This window comes from Musca autumnalis, unplaced genomic scaffold, assembly GCF_047663935.1.
Source record: "Musca autumnalis isolate F117 unplaced genomic scaffold, ASM4766393v1 scaffold_3, whole genome shotgun sequence".
In the NCBI taxonomy this organism is placed as follows: Eukaryota; Metazoa; Arthropoda; class Insecta; order Diptera; family Muscidae; genus Musca; species Musca autumnalis.
The window spans coordinates 128,614,247-128,633,789 of record NW_027411866.1 but is presented as its reverse complement, the minus strand read 5'-3'; the positions used below and the strand labels follow the sequence as shown (position 1 = coordinate 128,633,789).

Here is a 19,543-nt window from a genome sequence, read left to right as displayed (position 1 = left end):
ATTACGACGTTAAATTTTTTAGAGGCAAGTCCACACTTCTTGAGAAGACAGCCCTAAAGGTATAAAAACCCCCAATGGCACCATATGAAGCACGAAAAAAATTTGGCCTTCGTCATATTTTGTCCAAAGTTAGTTTCTGTTCGAAGATGGGCAATACCGGTCCACAACTTCCGGTACTTCCCCCCAAATTTAAAAAATTTCAATAAAATTGTATGCACGGTATCTCTTGAACGGGGCAACCAATTTGGTCCAAACTTTGGATCTCCTAATATTTTGTCCAAATTTAGTTTAACTTCTAAAATGGCCCATGCCTTAGGGTACCTTAGGTACCTTAGGGTACCTCCCCCACAAAAGTTCAACATTTGTGTCTAAGTGTAGCTCAGGGTTTGTTCGAAGATCCTTTGGAAATGTATACCGATTCTGTTCGTTGTGGTCCTATTTAAAGCGATATTGTATTTTCCGTGGACAAGTTGACTAGTGGGTGCGATATCTATCAAAAATATATGACTCCCAAAATAAGATCCACTTCCGTAATAGGCTATCTCGGTCCATTCTTTCAAGTACCTCCTCCGCAACACTTTTGAACTTTAATTCTAATCCATATTTTTGTCGGAAAATTCAAATGTCCCAAAAAGGGCCACACAATTCTGAAAAGACCCAAAATACATTCGATCTGTCCGTAGAGGCGAATTTACATATGCCGAGGGTATATCTCTGTCGGCAGAGCCGACTGATACTTTTTTACCTGTTTCTATTTTAGGGTTGGGTAGATAGTTCTGTGACACATACAAATGTCATTGTGGTTTATTGACGTTTTTTTTTGCTGTAATAAAAGTCTTAAAGTTAATTAAGTTTTAAATTGGCATTTTTAATGGACTTACTGAAGCTCAAAATTATTTAAGTACCGCATAAATGTTGTCACTAGCACTCGTACATACATTACTCGTACAATATACCACAAAAAATATCATGCATACATTTGGGTATACAAAAGTAATTGTTTATTGGGTTGGAGCGAATGCAGTGTGTTTAAAAATGAATTTGAATACAGAACTGTAACTAGAATGGTTCTGTTTTTCTTTAATCAGAGAATAATTAAGTTGATCACCTTTGAAAGTACAGCTGATTAGCACTGTTTCAACAGTTTATTGGCTTGAACTCCAAAACTGACTCTACAGCTGTTCGGCTGTGACCCTACAGGTGATCAGCTCTTATTCTACAGCTGATCGGCTGTCACTTTACAGCTGAGCAGCTCAGATTCTACAGCTTCTCAGCATTGACTCTACAGTTGATCGGATGCAACTTTACAGGTGATTAGCTCTGACTCTACAGCTAATTAGCTCTGCCTATACAGCAGACAGAGTCTTACATCACTGACTCTACAGCTGATCACCTATGATTACAGCTGATAATTTCATGAACTTCATTGAGAGCTTGATCATTTTATGATCAAAATATTCTTTGAATAAATATCTTCCATTCCACCCCATTAAATACATACATTCATCATTACATTTAGATTAAATAACATAATGACAATGGCATCTAAAAAGGAATAAAAACATGTTACAATGGTAACATTCCATACATTTGGGTCCTGCCCACAAGACCTCATTTCATGCACAAATAAACTCACCTCACCTAACCAACCCACCTACACTCGTGTATTGTCAGAAGGCAAAACAAACATTGTTTGTCTTTGTTGTTGTTTTTGTTTTTTCTTCGAAACGGTGGAAGGGGACATAACAGGAACGTGTATAGCAGCAAAGAAACAAACAAAAAAAATTATAAGCACGTTCTCAGCAAGAGATATCCTTCCTCACCCACACCGCAGCACAAAAATATACACAATCCCACTTACATACTCACACATATAATATAACTTTTACTGTCTTTTATCACGCATATTGGAATTGAAGGAGGCAAAGAAGAAGAAGAATAACAACACTCGCCTCAAGTAAAATAATGTACCAACTGTTGAGCTTCCGTTTTCCGCTTAACAAGAACTGAAAGAAGAAAAAGTCGACTCTTTTTTTCGCACATTTCCATTGATATGTACGTTTTTTTCGGTTGAATGTAATGGGGAGGGAGTGGGTGATGTTAGGCATCTTACTGTGTGATAATTGGGGTTTGAGTTGGTGATGTTTTTATTACTGTTGTTGTTTTCCTAGCAAGAAATGGAGCCGTGGCTTTTCATCCAGGAGTGATAAACGTGTTTCACGGTTAAACTTACATTAAATTACTTTTACTTTTTTATGTTGTTTTGACAACAACAACATCAAAACAACAACGGTTGCATGGATAACATATTGCGGTATTTCGTTGTAACCTGCAGGTATGTATTATACCTACCAACAGTTTGGATGATGAATGCTGTATAGAAATGTTTTTTTTTTGGTTTTCAATAATTTCAATTTCAAAACAAAACAATAGAATTCTTTTCTCTTTTCGTGTTGCTGAATGTAACAGGGTTGCCATCAGTTTCTTTTCTCAAGATAGAGCTGTTCTATTGAAAGGCTCGAAAGTCTTCCATAGATCTTTTTAAAAGTCCAACTATATATAGCACACTCAGCGATTCAATAGGTTTTCTGTAGAACTGTTCAAAAGGTTTTCCATAGAGCATTTCAAACTTTTTCCTATAGAACTTTCCTAAAGGTCTTTTGTAGACTATTTCCAAATGTCCTTTATAGGTGTTCTATATAGCTTTTCATATGGTCTATATAGAGCTTTTCAAAAGGTCTTCTATAGACCTTTTCAAAAGGTCTTCTATAGACATTTGAGCGGGTCATCTGTGGAGCTGTTCAAAAGGTTAAAATGGCATTTTTCAAAGGCATTCTATAGACTTTTTCAACAGCTTTTCTTTAACATTTTTCTAAGTATGGTCTTCTACAAAACTTTTCATAGATTTTCACAGTTCGATTTTCAGATTGTTTGGGGCAAAAATGATAACACATTTCCCCAATTTTCTTTTACGTTTGCTGAATAGAGAGGTAGGTATTCTGAGATTAACATTGTCAGTTCTAAGTTAACTTAGTCAGAGTGGTTAAATTAATGCTATAATTTTGTATGTAATAACTTTGATAAGTTGAGAGAGAACAGTAAGTAGTATTTGCTATAATTTTTCTCATTTAAAATATTGAATTTTTTGTTATTTGTTTATTAAGACTATGAAATATTATGCCGGCACTTTAATAAGATGCAAAAATGTGGAAAGTTATTGTTGTTGTTCCTGTATTACCTACACATGCCCGAAAGCTGACCATGCTACAGTGAAGCTATGCAATACATAAAAATGATATTTTATAAACTTCCAAGACTGATAATCGTTGCAAAAAATATTCTTTAATAAATCCACGACTGATAATCGTTGCAAAAAATATTGTTTAAAAAATCCACGACTGATAATCGTTGCAAAAAATATTCTTTAAAAATCCACGTTTGATAGTCATTGCAAAAAATATTCTTTAAAAAATCCACGTTTGATAGTCCTTGGAAAAAAATATTCTTTAAAAAATCCACGTTTGATAGTCCTTGGAAAAGAATATTCTTTAAAAAATCCACGTTTGATAGTCCTTGCAAAAGAATATTCTTTAAAAAATCCACGTTTGATAGTCCTTGGAAAAAATATTCTTTAAAAAATCTACGTTTGATAGTCCTTGCAAAAAATATTCTTTAAAAAATCCACGTTTGATAGTCCTTGCAAAAAATATTCTTTAAAAAATCCACGTTTGATAGTCCTTGCAAAAAAATATCCTTTAAAAAATCCACGTTTGATAGTACTGCAAAAAATATTCTTTATAAAATCCACGTTTGATAGTACTGCAAAAAATATTCTTTAAAAAATCCACGTTTGATAGTACTGCAAAAAATATTCTTTAAAAAATCCACGTTTGATAGTACTGCAAAAAATATTCTTTAAAAAATCCACGTTTGATAGTACTGCAAAAAATATTCTTTAAAAAATCCACGTTTGATAGTCCTTGCAAAAAATATTCTTTAAAAAATCCACGTTTGATAGTCCTTGCAAAAAAATATTCTTTAAAAAATCCACGTTTGATAGTCCTTGCAAAAAATATTCTTTAAAAATCCACATTTGATAGTCCTTGCAAAAAATATTCTTTAAAAAATCCACGTTTGATAGTCCTTGCAAAAAATATTCTTTAAAAAATCCACGTTTGATAGTCCTTGCAAAAAATATTCTTTAAAAAATCCACGTTTGATAGTCCTTGCAAAAAATATTCTTTAAAAAATCCACGTTTGATAGTCCTTGCAAAAATATTCTTTAAAAAATCCATGTTTGATAGTCCTTGCAAAAAATATTCTTTAAAAAATCCATGTTTGATAGTCCTTGCAAAAAATATTCTTTAAAAAATCCACGTTTGATATTCCTTGCAAAAAATATTCTTTAAAAAATCCACGTTTGATAGTCCTTGCAAAAAATATTCTTTAAAAAATCCACGTTTGATAGTCCTTGCAAAAAATATTCTTTAAAAAATCCACGTTTGATAGTCCTTGCAAAAATATTCTTTAAAAAATCCATGTTTGATAGTCCTTGCAAAAAATATTCTTTAAAAAATCCATGTTTGATAGTCCTTGCAAAAAATATTCTTTAAAAAATCCACGTTTGATAGTCCTTGCAAAAAATATTCTTTAAAAAATCCATGTTTGATAGTCCTTGCAAAAAATATTCTTTAAAAAATCCATGTTTGATAGTCCTTGCAAAAAATATTCTTTAAAAAATCCACGTTTGATAGTCCTTGCAAAAAATATTCTTTAAAAAATCCATGTTTGATAGTCCTTGCAAAAAATATTCTTTAAAAAATCCATGTTTGATAGTCCTTGCAAAAAATATTCTTTAAAAAATCCACGTTTGATAGTCCTTGCAAAAAATATTCTTTAAAAAATCCACGTTTGATAGTCCTTGCAAAAAATATTCTTTAAAAAATCTACGTTTGATAGTCCTTGCAAAAATATTCTTTAAAAAATCCACGTTTGATAGTCCTTGCAAAAAATATTCTTTAAAAAATCCACGTTTGATAGTCCTTGCAAAAAATATTCTTTAAAAAATCCACGTTTGATAGTCCTTGCAAAAAATATTCTTTAAAAAATCCACGTTTGATAGTCCTTGCAAAAAATATTCTTTAAAAAATCCACGTTTGATAGTCCTTGCAAAAAATATTCTTTAAAAAATCCACGTTTGATAGTCCTTGCAAAAAATATTCTTTAAAAAATCCACGTTTGATAGTCCTTGCAAAAAATATTCTTTAAAAAATCCACGTTTGATAGTCCTTGCAAAAAATATTCTTTAAAAAATCCACGTTTGGTAGTCCTTGCAAAAAATATTCTTTAAAAAATCCACGTTTGATAGTCCTTGCAAAAAATATTCTTTAAAAAATCCACGTTTGATAGTCCTTGCAAAAAATATTCTTTAAAAAATCCACATTTGATAGTCCTTGCAAAAAATATTCTTTAAAAAATCCACGTTTGATAGTCCTTGCAAAAAATATTCTTTAAAAAATCCACGTTTGATAGTCCTTGCAAAAAAATATTCTTTAAAAAATCCACGTTTGATAGTCCTTGCAAAAAATATTCTTTAAAAAATCCACGTTTGATAGTCCTTGCAAAAAAATATTCTTTAAAAAATCCACGTTTGATAGTCCTTGCAAAAAATATTCTTTAAAAAATCCACATTTGATAGTCCTTGCAAAAAATATTCTTTAAAAAATCCACGTTTGATAGTCCTTGCAAAAAATATTCTTTAAAAAATCCACGTTTGATAGTCCTTGCAAAAAATATTCTTTAAAAAATCTATGTTTGATAGTCCTTGCAAAAAATATTCTTTAAAAAATCCACGTTTGATAGTCCTTGCAAAAAATATTCTTTAAAAAATCCACGTTTGATAGTCCTTGCAAAAAATATTCTTTAAAAAATCCACGTTTGATAGTCCTTGCAAAAAATATTCTTTAAAAAATCCACGTTTGATAGTCCTTGCCAAAAATATTCTTTAAAAAATCCATGTTTGATAGTCCTTGCAAAAAATATTCTTTAAAAAATCCACGTTTGATAGTCCTTGCAAAAAATATTCTTTAAAAAATCCACGTTTGATAGTCCTTGCAAAAAATATTCTTTAAAAAATCCACGTTTGATAGTCCTTAGAAAAAAATATTCTTTAAAAATCCACGTTTGATAGTCCTTGCAAAAAAATATTCTTTAAAAAATCCACGTTTGATAGTCCTTGCAAAAAAATATTCTTTAAAAATCTAAGTTTCATAGTCCTTGCAAAAAAAATCCTTTAAAAATCCACGTTTGATAGTCCCTGCAAAAAATATTCTTTAAAAAATACACGTTCGATAGTCCTTGCAAAAAACATTCTTTAAAAAATCCACGTTTGATAGTCTTTGCAAAAAAATATTCTTTAAAAATCCACGTTTGATAGTCCTTGCAAAAATTATTCTTTAAAAAATCCACGTTTGATAGGCCTTGCAAAAAAATATTCTTTAAAAAATCCACGTTTGATAGTCCTTGCAAAAAATATTCTTTAAAAAATCCACGTTTGATAGTCCTTGGAAAAAAATATTCATTAAAAAATCCACGTTTGATAGTCCTTGAAAAAAAATATTCTTTAAAAAATCCACGTTTGATAGTCCTTGGAAAAAATATTCTTTAAAAAATTCACGTTTGATAGTCCTTGCAAAAAATATTCTTTAAAAAATCCACGTTTGATAGTCCTTGCAAAAAATATTCTTTAAAAAATCCACGTCTGATATTTGTTGAAAAAAATATTCTTTAAAAATCCACGTTGAATATTCTTTAGAAATTTCTCTATTCTTAAATGGAACTGAAAAACTAACCTTATTAAGGAAAATTATAAAAATCATAACATTACCACCCACTGTCCCATGTGATTTACAGCGACCACATTTATTTATGTCACAAAGTGTTACAGGTGTTTATTTTTTGTTTTTGTGGTCGTTGGCATTGTTGATGTTTCCCCGGCTGGTCGTTCAGCCTGCCTGTCTGAATATTTCAACCCTCACATTTTCCCCCGGGTGAAAATTGCATACCAACAACCCAAAACAAGAGAGTACATCAATTCTCTCTTTTTCTGGGAGCGTTTCATTACAACGCTCCGCAATTGTTACCCCCAAAAGCTTTTTCTCGTTGCTATAAAAAAGCTTTATGGCTCCCAAAATATGTAAAAAGTAAAGGAATTCTTAACTTGACGTGACCACCACCGACCGATGCCTTTGCCTTTGCCTTGTTTGAATTTCTGGGAGTTTTGTTTTCATGAATATTTTCATAACAGTTCATACGACAAACGGCTGTCGTTGCCCTCTCTCCAACAACACCCTGGCCATGTTGCTGTTGCTCCAACAACTGTTGTGTTTTCAGGAAGAACATTTCATTCAGTTGTTTTTAAACCTTCGTGCGGTATGAACGGTAACACGGCGGATCGTTCAAATCCTTAAACGCGTTAAAGACGTTTTAAGAAGTGTTAAAAAAAAAACAAAACACAAACAAAATAAAAAATCATAACAAAAATATAAAGGCAGATGTGGGAAGAATAAACACGGAACGTTCTATCGCGTCGGTTATTATTTTTGTTGCTGCCTTTCATCTTCGTATATTCTTCTGAAAGAGTGAGTGGTCCTTCAAGTGAATCGTAGCAAAGAAATTAAATTCAATATTTAAATTAAGCAAACCATCGGTGGAAAATTGTTTGTAAGAAAAAAGCAAAAAAGTACTTCTCATAAAAAAACGCATCGGTGAAAGTGTGGAAATAAATTTACGTTTTTTTTTGCAAATATATAAGTAAAATGTAATTGTGTAAAATTTAATTTAAAAATTAATATTAATAATTAGAAAACTAATAGAAACGTGTACATAATTAAATTTAAAAAAATATATACTTGTATGTGTGTGTGGATATAATTTATCAGTGTTTTGTGTTTTTATCGCTAATTTCTCAACAATAAAAAATAAGGTTTAAATATATAAAAAAAAAAAACTAATGTAAATGCATCTGAGAAGCACGCCGCTTCCTACTGTGAATTCGAAAATGTAGGTTTAACAAAAGTTTAATTTAAGAGTTGACTCTGCTCGAATACATAGATTTTTTGTATTTCCCAAATGGATATACCAATATTATGTATTTCAAAAAATCCAAAATTAAAATTTAGAGAAAATTACTTGACTTAAATCCTCAATGGTTGTGTGGAATGCTGCAGGATTTATCCGTAACTTGTCCTCAGAATCTAATGTCAAAAAATTTGTAATTCCTTTATGAAAAATCCAAACCAATTAAGAATCGTATTCTAAATTAATGTCTCAGGAGTTTTTAAGAATATTTTTTTAAGAATGTCCTGTAAATCGCGTGCTTTACTTTAAAAAGAGAAGAACAAATTTACAAATATTAAATTGAAATATTGGAAGTGAACTTTTTCAGTTATCAAAATACCTGAAATTGGAAGGCACTGTTATATGAAGGCTATACCAAAACTTGACTTCATGTCAAAATTTTTTCGTGGAGATTTTTTCTTTTGATTATTAATCGGCAGGTACCGTTATATGTGGTCTATAAGAAAATATGGACGATAAAGTCCATACATAACCTGCCTGCAAATTAAGGATGTATCTGGGCAAAACTGTAGCTTCATATCTCCCGTTTTTCTAAATATTAGATATTATTTTTAAATATTATATTTAAAAAAGAAGACTCTTATTATGTGTCTATAGGAACAAGAGGTTTTTGTATCCATTGCGGAAGGAAGAAGATTATTCCATGACAATTCCAGTTTTAGAGTTTTAAATCCAATAAAATTCAAAATTAAAAAAATATATAATAATATGTTTGTTTTGTTTTAGTTGAAGATTCAATCATATGATTGTCTAAGTCTGGAGTTTCCCCCATTGGCTTAACTTCATCACTTTCCTCTTTGCAGAGAAAAATGTTTACAAAACGCACTGACAGCTTGCAAAATTAACTGATCGCTACCAATATCATGATTTCATCCCGGCGAAGGGAATTATCAATTGGCTTTTCAGTTTTTGAAATGATGCATTTTTAGTGAAAACCTGAACTCTTTAAGCATCGAGTATTCTCATGTTAATGAGAATGATGCTCACTTTTCGGCTTCCCCAAAAAACACCAGAACAAAATATTTGCAAGCTGACAGCACGATTCAACTAATGGGCCGATTCCGTACAGCGAGGCGAGTCATGTCGCGTCGTCTATCGTCTCTGTGACAAAATTTAAAAAATGCACTACGTACAGCGATAGAAAATAATCGTCGATAACAAGTTATCGGTGATGTTGTGGAGCGTTTTTTGTTTTGATTTCAATAAATCAGAAAAAAATATCAAAGCAAGTTGTACACAAAAGTTATAGTTTTCTAAAATGATAAGCTCGGTGGAACTATTTTTTGATGATAGCGACGAAGATGTAGTTAACGTAGCATCCATCAGACGACACTTAAGAGATAAATCGAATCCTTTAGAACTGCCATCAGTATTGTGAGTATGTTTGGTTATCAACATTCATCAAAATAATTGTTAATTTTTTAGGTTTAAAGCCTATTTTCGGCTTCCAAAAGACGCTGTTATTTATATAGTAGAGGCATTAAAAAATGACTTTAAACAAACCTGCAGATCAACAGCAATACAGCCACTCCTTAAAGTGTGTGCTGCTTTAAGGTTTTTTGCCGAAGGAAGCTTTCAAAAATCCCAAAGCGTTCAATTGCTTTTCTAGAAGTTCAAGTTTGGCTTTTTTAATTTTAATATTATTTTTTTGCTCCGCGGCATAAGCTTCATATTTCCTCTTTTTCATATCTCTAAGTTCTTTTAAAATTACATATTTTTTTCTTTTTAGATCTTTGGTATCTTTTAAAAGATCATATTGTTTCTTTTGAACGTTTTTTGTTTCTGTTAAAATGTTGTTTGTTTCTTTTTTTGTTTGTTAATAGCACTTTCAAGCGAGGTTAGAGATTTTAAAAGTTCGTTTTGAGTTGCGGTTTGCTCCTTAAGAATGTGGATCTTTTGGTCTTGTGGTTTATTTCGTTTCCTGCGAGTGGAGAATGCGTTGTCAATCTCTACTTCACTTTGAGGTCTTTCATTTTCCACTTCAGCATATTGTCCAATTTCACTGTTATTATCATCCCATGTCTCTTCAATTCCGTACATTGCACCTGCAGGATTTGAAACCATATTAATTTGCAGTAAGTCTGCTACCGCTTGCTCCATTGACGACAAAGATATTTCTTGTGATGGTCCACCTCCTGTAGCTGTAATGTTCTTCTTATTTTGAGACATTTTTTCTTTAGTTTGGATTTAAAATGAGTCCACACTCTGTGCCATTCATCTGGTGTACGGGTTGGTGGACCACAACTATTTAATTGCTCCGCAACATCCTTCCACACCTCATCAAAAGTGTCTTTAGTTTCCCCAAAAAGTCTGACTCCACGAGCTACGTTTGGGTGGGCTTCCATTTTTTGAACCAGCATTTCAAATTACTGTCTTGTAGTAATTTTCACCATTATAAGTACTGAAACACCAAAAACGTATATAATATTAAGTAAATTCACTTAAAATAAATGAAAATGTTACTTACGATTCAATTTTTCGTTTTTATTCGTTAGTAAAAATGAACGGCGACAGCTAATTTGTTGTCGCCGGAAAATGAACATTACGGCGACAAAATTTGACGGCGTCAGGCGAATATTGCTGTACGGAATCTAAAAATTGCATCTGGCAACGCGACACGACTCGCCTCGTTGTACGGAATCGGCCCATAAGAAATCATCGATTTCTGTTAAGTTGAAATAACATCAACACAGTTACCTGTGAGTATGTCGTTGGAATTTTATTTACAAAATTCCGTTTTGCGCGAGCCTTCGCTGTTTTGTGTTTGTTTTGTTTTAGTTGAAGATTCAATCATATGATTGTCTAAGTCTGGAGTTTCCCCCATTGGCTTAACTTCATCACTTTCCTCTTTGCAGAGAAAAATGTTTACAAAACGCACTGACAGCTTGCAAAATTAACTGATCGCTACCAATATCATGATTTCATCCCGGCGAAGGGAATTATCAATTGGCTTTTCTGTTTTTGAAATGATGAATTTTTAGTGAAAACCTGAACTCTTTAAGCATCGAGTATTCTCATGTTAATGAGAATGATGCTCACTTTTCGGCTTTCTCCTTCGCCGGGATGAAATCATGATATTGGTAGCGATCAGTTAATTTTGCAAGCTGTCAGTGCGTTTTGTAAACATTTTTCTCTGCAAAGAGGAAAGTGATGAAGTTAAGCCAATGGGGGAAACTCCAGACTTAGACAATTATATAATAATATATCATAATATAATAAAATATCAAAACATCGATCTATACCTACAAATTTCTGGCGGAAAGTTTTAAGACTTAAAGAAGACTAATTACCAAATTTCCGATATTTCGGAAAGATAATGTGGCTTAAACCTTCAAAATACTGAAAATCAAGAGGTAGGCTTCTTTGTGGGATATAGGGAGATATGGACCTATACTTATAATTCCCTTCTGGAATATTTTATAAATGAAGACTTCGACCTATGCCGACAAATTTGAGGTGGAAAGTTTTATACCATCGACGAAGACTAAATACGAAATTTCAGCCATTTCGGTGGGATATTGAGGCCACCAGCTTCATTATACCGAAAATCGGGAGGTACCGTTCTATGGTCTGTCTGGGAGAAGGTTTTATACCTCCAACGAAGACCTAGTACTAAATTTGAGCCATTTCGGTGTGATAAAACCTTCAAAATACCGAAAAACGGGTGGCACCGTTCTATGGGTGCTATATGAAGGCGTGGACCTATACCTACAAATTTCAGGTGGAAAGTTTTATACCATCGACGAAGACTAAATACCAAATTTCAGCCATTTCGCTGGGATATTGAGGCCACAACCTTCAAAATACCGAAAATCGGGAGGTACCGTTCTATGGAGGCTATATGAATGCGTGGACCTATACCTACAAATTTCAGGTGGCAAGTGTTATATCTCTAGCTAAGATGACGTATCAAATTTCAGCAATATCGGTGGGATATTGAGGCCACAACCTTCGAAATACCGAAAATCGGGAGGTACTGTTTTATGGGGGCTATATGAAGGCGTGTACCTGCACCGACAATTTCGGCCATTTCGCTGGGATATTGAGGCCAAAACCTTCAAAATACCGAATACCAAAAATGTGCCTCATCGAAATACTGGTTTTAGACCCCAAGTATGTTTAGACGAAATCGGTATGTTTAGACGAAATCGGTTTATAGTCGGTTTAGCAATGTCCATCCGTCTGTATGGCTAGCTGGAGCGCAACGATAACTCTCGAACGGGCACATCCCCCACAAAAGTTCAAAATTATGGCAACAATAATGCACACGATAACTCTCGAAGAGAGTAACAGATTTAGTCCATACCATCGACATCGTAATATTTCAACCAGACATAGATCAGATTCGAATATAGACTATATCGATCCACTCCTTTGTGAAAAGTGCAGTTTAAGGCCATACTTCCTAAGAAAATGCTTTGAAAGCTGTAAAAACCCCCTATGGCCTGGTGGGCACGACAACTGCGTTGGCTCAAATTTTGCTTATCATAATATTTATGCGCATCTTACATTTCAAAGATGGCTAAAAAAAGAATTCTACAAAATTTGTGAAAATCGGATTGTAATTTGATATAGCTATAAATGTCACAAAATACCCAAAATCGGTCAAATATACAAATTACTATGGAAACAAAGATCGCTACATTGGCACGGGTTAACTTTAACCGATCCCCATAAAATTTCATATATAAGGTTTTTGTATCAAATGGAAAAAATAGGGGACAGGAGTTCCAAAACAATTTTTTGTAGTGTCCTTATGTGCACTCCTTCGGCTACCTCTTCCACAAAAGTCAAAATTTTTCCGCAAAAATTATGCGCAAAATAACTCTTGAAGGGAGCAACAGATTTGGTCCATTCCACGTCGTAATATTTCTACCCATATTTACAGGCACAAGTTCATATTTCAACCGCTACCTATGGCCGCCTGGTGCGCACTACAACTTTCGAGGTGGATACCGCGTTGGTCTCAATTATGCATGTCGTAATATTTCTGTGAATCTTAGATAATGCTCGAAGATGGTTCTCATCGGCCCACTCTTTCCGATACCTACCACACAAAAGTTATATTTTTTTTGCTAAAATGGTACGAGCGATATCTCTTGAACGGAGCAGCCGATGTTGATCTCACAACATATCGGTTCACCCCTTGGGGGTATCTGTTTCACACAAGTTCAAAATTGTTGTTTAAGTGCAGTTCGTCGAGGATCCTTTGGAAATTTTTACCGAAAGTACTCTTTGTGGTCTCATTTACAGCGATATTATGTTTTTCGTGGGCAAGTCCATACTTCCTGACACAGTGGTCCAAAAGCTCTAAATTCGATATCTATCGAAAGGAATGACTCCCAAAATACGATACACTTCCAAAATGGACCATATCTTAAGATATCTCCTCCGCAAAACTTTTGAACTTCCAATCCAAATCTATATTTTTGTCTGTAAGTTCATAAGTCCAATATGGGCCACAAAATCTGAAACCCCATAAATACATAATTTTTAAAGAAATGAATTTTTGTTGTGCAGCCGATATACGATCTGTCCGTCAGCCGCTTTTAAAATATCGCCAGAACGCTTTTAAAATAAATAGCGATCATATTTCTGACTGTATCGCTTCCTTATAAAACAGTGCCATGTACTGTGCGTCTTAACTAACCTTTTGTGGGAACCGCTTACACCTGGGAAGTTTTTGCGGATTCTGAAACAGCAATGTTCATAGATGAGAAAAATCCAAGAACATGAAAAAAATCGCTGATGGGATTTTATCGCAGTCATAGTTCACTTTTTATACCCTACACCACTATGTGGGGAGGGTATTATAAGTTGGTTTTGCCCAAAAAGTTTGTAATGCATCGAAATAATGGTCGCAGACCCATACTTATATATACCAAAATGAATGTCTCGACGAGCTGAGTCGATCTGGCTATGTGTGTCCGTCCGTCAGTCCGTCCGTCCGTCCGTCTGTCCGTCTGTCCGTCTGTCCATCTAAACCTTGTAATCACGCTACAGGTCGCAATTTTGATCGGATCGTCAGGAAATTTCGCATGTTGATGGGGGTCCCGGAGGGGAAGAAGCCTATTGATTTTGGTGATGGTCGGATAATATTTAGGGGTCGGAAAGGGCAAAAAACTTAGGTGGATAAAAAGACAACGTTTTTTTCCAAAGCGAATATCTCAGATTCTATATGGGGTATACCAAAAGTAGAAAATATCACCTTTCTAATGATGTAAAGTAGGTGCTAGTAGGTGATAAAACAACGAAGATATCACAATAGTAGCAAATAAAACGCCAATTTTCATTTTTGCGATTTTAATTATATTGACGAATATGACAGCTTTAGTTGTAAACTTTCCAAAAGCAAAGCCTGACTATGAAAGTAGAAGATCCCGTCTTCACAATGATGCAAACTAGGTCGGCGTAGGTAACCAAATGACGGAGATATCGCAATAGTCGGTAATACATCCCATTTTTCTATTTTTTTGGAAATCACGCTACAGGTCGCAATTTTGATCGGATCGTCACGAAAATTTGAGGGTTAATGGGGGTCTCACAGATGAAGAAGCCTATTGATTTTGGCGATGGTCCGATAATATTTAGGGGTCGGAATGGGCAAACACTTATTTGGAGAAAAGTCAACATTTTATTTCAAAGCCAATATCTCTGTTTCTTTAAGAGCTATATCAAAAGCAAAACTAGGCAAGGAAAGTAGAAAATATCACCTTTACAACGATATAAAGTAGGTTGTCGTAGGTGGTCAAATAGCAGGGATATGGCAATAGTCGATAATGCATCCCATTTTCCGATTTTTTTGTAATCACGCTACAGGTCGCATTTTTGATCGGATCGTCACGAATTTTTTGGGAGTGGATGCGGGTCCCACAGAGGAAGAAGCCTATTTAGTTTGGTGATGGTCGGATAATATTCAGGAGTCGGAATAAGCGAAAAGCTTATGTGGAGGAAAGTCAACGTTTTTTTCTTATTCGAATATCTCCGCTTCTGGTTGGAGTATTCCAAAAGGAATACCCGTCAATGGAAGAAGAAAAGATCTCGTTTATATTGATGAAAAGTATGTTGGCGTAAGTGAGCAAACCGAGATATTGCAAAATTCAGTAATAAACCCAATTTTTCCATTTTTTGTAATCACGCTACAAGTTGGAATTTTGATCAGATAGGGCAGATGGGGGCCCCACAGAGGAAGAAGCCTATTGATTTTGGTGATAGTCGGATAATATGTAATGGTCGGAATGGGGAAAAACTCATTTGGAGACAAATTCAAAGTTTTATTCTTTGTCAAAATATCAGCTTCTAGTAGTGATATTCCAACGGCAAAACCTGTCAATGAAAGAAGAAAATATTACCTTTACATTGGTGTAAAGCAGGTTGGCGAAGGTGGTCAAACAAGGGAGATACCACAATAGTCGGTAATGCATCCAATTCTTCCATTTTTTGCAATCAAGCTACAGGTCGTAATTTTGATCGGATGGTCACGAAATTTTGGTTGCTTATGAGGCATATTATTTTTGGTGGTAGTCGGATTATATTCCCTAAAAGAAATGTTTACCAGTGAAAAGCTTACGCACAGGGGTAGTGGTGTAGGGTATCACATGGTCGGCCCCATCCCGACTATAGCCTTTGCTCACTTGTTTAGGTATATTTTAGGTTTTCGCGATTTTGCTTGGAAACCACAAGTCTTATCGAAATGGGACTAGGACTTTCCTAGGTTGTGCCATTTTTGAGATATATAAGTTTAACTTGGAAAATTTCAGTCATGACATTGTTTTATATAGAAAGGATAGCTTCAGTAAATTGTCCCAATTTTGAACTTCTATATCTCTAAAATGGTAAAACCTACGAAAATAGCATAAAAGACAATATTGTAGAGAATTTTCACTGCCATTTTGATAAGGCTTGCGGTTTCCCAGCAAAATCGTGAAAACCTAAAACAAAACCTAAAAATGTGAACTTTGACCGCGATATATTTAAAAAGCACTCCGGGGATTTTTTTTTTTTTGATTTTACTCATCTATGAACATTTTAGTTTCAGAATCCGAAAAAACTTCCCATGTGTAAGCTTCATTATACCCTACACCACTATGTGGGGAGGGTATTATAAGTTGGTTTTGGCCAAAAAGTTTGTAACGCATCGAAATAATGGTCGTAGGCCCATACTTATATATACCAAAATGAATGTCTCGATGAGCTGAGTCGATCTGGCTATGTGTGTCCGTCCGTCAGTCCGTCCGTCCGTCTGTCCGTCTGTCCGTCTGTCCATCTAAACCTTGTAATCACGCTACAGGTCGCAATTTTGATCTGATTGTCACGAAATTTTTGATGTTGATGGGTATACCGGAGGGGAAGAAGCCTATTGATTTTGGTGATGGTCGGATAATATTTAGGGGTCGGAATGGGCAAAAAACTTATGTGGATAAAAAGACAACGTTTTTTTCCAAAGCGAATATTTTAGCTTCTATACGGGGTATACCAAAAGCAAAACCTGACAATAAAAATAGAAAATATCACCTTTCTAATGGTGTAAAGTAGGTTCTCTTAGGCGATCAAACAACGAAGATATCACAATAGTCGCAAATAAAACCCAAATTTTCATTTTTGCGATTTTAATTATAATGACGAATATCACAGCTTTGGTTGGGGACTTTCCAAAAGCAAAGCCTGGTTATGAAAGTAGAAGATCCCATCTTTACAATGATGTAAACTAGGTCGGCATAGGTGACCAAATAACGGAGATATCGCAATAGTCGGTAATACATCCAATTTTTCAACTTTTTTGGAAATCACGCTACAGGTCTCAATTTTGATCGGATCGTCACGAAATTTTGAGGGTTAATGGGGGTCACATAGATGAAGTAGTCTATTGATTTTGGTGATGGTCGGATGATATTTAGGGGTCGTAATGGACAAAAAACTTATTTGGAGAAAAAAACAACGTTTTTTTCCTAAGCGAATATCTCAGCTTCAATATGGGGTATACGAAAAGCAGAACCTGGCCATGAAAATAGAAAATATCGCCTTTCTAATGATGTAAAGTAGGTTCTCGTAGGTGATCCAACAACGAATATATCGCAATAGCCGCTAATAAAACCCAACTTTTTATTTTTGCGATTTTAATAATAATGACGAATATCACAGCTTCGGTTGGGGATCTTCCAAAAACAAAGTCTGACTATGAAAGTAGAAAATCCCATCTTTACAGTGATGCAAAGTAGGTTGGCGAAGGTGGCCACATAACGGAGATATCACAATAGTCGGCAATACATCCCATTTTTTCATTTTTTTTGTAATCACGAAACAGGTCGCAATTTTGATTGGATCGTCACGAAATTTTGGGGGCTAATGGGGATCCTACAGAGAAAGAAGAATTTTGGTGATGGTCGGATAATATTCAGGGGTCGGAATGGGCAAAAAACATATTTGGAGAAAAAGTCAACGTTTTATTTCAAAGCGAATATCTCCGCTTCTAAAAGGGGTATGTCAAAAGCAAAACCTGCTAATGAAAGTAGGAAATATCACCTTTGCAACGATGTTACGTAGGTTGTCGTAGGTGGTCAAAGAACGAAGATATCGCAAAATCCGCTAATAGAACACAACTTTTCATTTTTGCGATTTTAATAATAATGAAGATTATCACAGCTTTGGTTCGGGACCTTCCAAAAGCAAAGTCAGGGGTCGGAATGTGACAAAAAAATATTTGGAAAAAATACCAACGTTTTATTTCAAAGTTAATATCTCCCTTCTGTAGGAGGTATATCGAAAGAAAACCTGGCAAGGAAAGTAGAAAATATAACCTTTACAACGATGTAAAGTAGGTTGTCATAGGTGGTCAAACAACAGAGATATCGCAATAGTCAATAATGCATCCCTTTTTCCATTTTTGTGCAATCACACTACGAAATGTTGATCGGATCCTCACGAAATTTTGGGGGTTGATGGGGGTCTAACAGAGAAAGAAGCCTATTGATGGTTGGCATACATCCCACTTTTCCATTTGTTATTTGGGTTGTACCGTCGATGCACTTAAATGCGTTTCAAAAAAATTGACCTGTGTTAATGAAGACATTCAGAGTAAAGGCGCTAAGCTGTCCCAATATTAATATTTTAAATTTTATTAGTCAAAAGCTTATGGTGTAGTGGTGTAGGGTATCACATAGTCGGTCCCGACCCGACTATAGCCTTGGCTCACTTGTTTAAAGTAGGTTCACGAGCACGGTGGCTTATGACAAAAAGAAGCAAACACAATAATTATGGCGTATATAAAATACACTAATTTTGTATCACGAGTTTACTTCAAAATACGTCACGTGCCGCTCCGTAGTTGTAATTTCTAGACATTTTTTGTAAGTTTTACTCTCAAAATTTATAATTTGACCAATTAACAGGCGTTAAAGGCAGTTCCACAGTTGACACCGCGGGAAAGTTCAGTGCCCCTTGAAGATGAAAGAGAAACCAAGTCCTGGGCTTTGTCATGTTAAAGTCGGTCAGGACCTTTCCTTGGAATCTAGTTTTATCTACGTTTTGATTGCTTAAACATTAAATATTTTTTTCAATTTCGTTTGGATACACGTTATACTATTGGATGATCTCAGTTCTGTTCCACTTCTTCAAATAAAAAAAAATCTTATTGCAAACCAAAATAAATTTTTACATCCGAGAAGTTTTTCCAATCTTCTAACCCTTTCTGTTTTTTTTTTTTTTTTGTTCAACTTATTATTTTTATCTCCCACTATTTTTCCTTCCTTCATCCTTTTGTTTCTAAGTATCTGTCAACTAATTCATAAAATTTAAATAGTATGTCATGTTTATAAATAGCTTTTTACGCAAAAACATATATTATTATCTAACGCTGGAAAAGAACTCAACACCGTTGTAAAAGCTTTGCGTTTCCGGTGACAAGATTCAAATTACCGCGATTTAACAATTAATTTATTCCCTTAATTAAGGCGGAAAGAAATGTTTTGTGTTTCTTAAGAAACGGTTCTATTTTAATAGCAGCACCTTTTGATGTCAAAGGATTTGCTATTGAGATTTTACGTTCAAACATACATATGTATGTATGTATATGCGTTGTGATGGTGTTACGGGCTGTAATGTCACTCAAAGCCTCCATACCATCATTTGCCAAAAGGGCATTTTCAATTTGCTTTCCTGTCCAATACAAAAATAAAAAAGTAGGGAACAAAATTTGTCTATTTTTGACTTTCTGTGGAGGATGACTCTTAACTTTTGTAGGCTAACAAAAACAAATGAAAAACTCGAAACATGTTCAAGAAGATACCAGCTACCACCAGCATTTAAATTTAAAATGGAAGTTTTTCATCTGCCACACAAATGGCTTGTTTTAGTCTCAAGGAAAAAAATATGGAAATAGAGTACATATATTCTCAGAGAAGTGTGG

General features: G+C 34.3%; 1 protein-coding gene across 1 annotated transcript in view; it reads left to right on the top strand.

Annotated features, from left to right (window-relative positions):
• The first annotated feature begins 7,281 nt into the window (after positions 1-7,281).
• rdgA (retinal degeneration A) overlaps positions 7,282-19,543 on the top strand; it is a 734,186-nt gene continuing 721,924 nt past the window's right edge. The window contains exon 1 of the mRNA XM_073974355.1: positions 7,282-8,061. The gene's annotated coding sequence lies outside the window, so the exon portion shown is untranslated. The remainder of the gene's footprint in view (positions 8,062-19,543) is intronic.